Source organism: Bison bison, unplaced genomic scaffold (genome assembly GCF_000754665.1).
Source record: "Bison bison bison isolate TAMUID 2011002044 unplaced genomic scaffold, Bison_UMD1.0 scf7180017864384, whole genome shotgun sequence".
Classification (NCBI taxonomy): domain Eukaryota; kingdom Metazoa; phylum Chordata; class Mammalia; order Artiodactyla; family Bovidae; genus Bison; species Bison bison.
The window spans coordinates 5,807,612-5,808,783 of record NW_011494956.1 but is presented as its reverse complement, the minus strand read 5'-3'; positions in this window follow the sequence as shown (position 1 = coordinate 5,808,783).

Genomic DNA, 1,172 nt, shown 5'->3' with positions numbered 1-1,172 from the left:
TGAACTCTGTTCATTTCCAAGGCAAACCATTCAATATCACAGTTATCCAAGTCTATGCCCCAACCAGTAACCCTGAAGAAGCTGAAGTTGAACGGTTCTATGAAGACCTACAAGACCTTTTAGAACTAACACCCAAAAAAGATGTCCTTTTTATTATAGGGGACTGGAATGCAAAAGTAGGAAGTCAAGAAACACCTGGAATAACAGGCAAATTTGGCCTTGGAATATGGAATGAAGCAGGGCAAAGACTAATAGAGTTTTGCCGAGAAAATGCAGTGGTCATAACAAACACCCTCTTCCAACAACACAAGAGAAGACTCTATACATGGACATCACCAGATGGTCAATACCGAAATCAGATTGATTATATTCTTTGCAGCCAAAGATGGAGAAGCTCTATACAGACAACAAAAACAAGACCAGGAGCTGACTGTAGCTCAGACCATGAATTCCTTTATTGCCATATTCAGACTTAAATAGAAGAAAGTAGGGAAAACCATTAGACCATTCAGGTATGACCTAAATCAAATCCCTTATGATTATACAGTGGAAGTGAGAAATAGATTTAAGGGCCTAGATCTGATAGATAGAGTGCCTGATGAACTATGGAATGAGGTTCATGACATTGTACAGGAGACAGGGATCAAGACCATTCCCATAGAAAAGAAAGGCAAAAAAGCAAAATGGCTGTCTGGGGAGGCCTTACAAATAGCTGTGAAAAGAAGAGAAGTGAAAAGCAAAGGAAAAAAGGAAAGATATAAATATCTGAATGCAGAGTTCCAAAGAATAGCAAGAAGAGATAAGAAAGCCTTCTTCAGCGATCAATGCAAAGAAATATAGGAAAACAACAGAATGGGAAAGATTAGGGATCTCTTCAAGAAAATCAGAGATACCAAAGGAACCTTTCATGCAAAGATGGGCTCAATAAAGGACAGAAATGGTATGGACCTAACAGAAGCAGAAGATATTAAGAAGAGATGGCAAGAATACACAGAAGAACTGTACAAAAAAGATCTTCAAGACCCAGATAATCACAATGGTGTGATCACTGACCTAGAGTCAGACATCCTGGAATGTGAAGTCAAGTGCGCCTTAGAAAGCATCACTACGAACAAAGCTAGTGGAGGTGATGGAATTCCAGTTGAGCTATTCCAAATCCTGAAAGATGATGC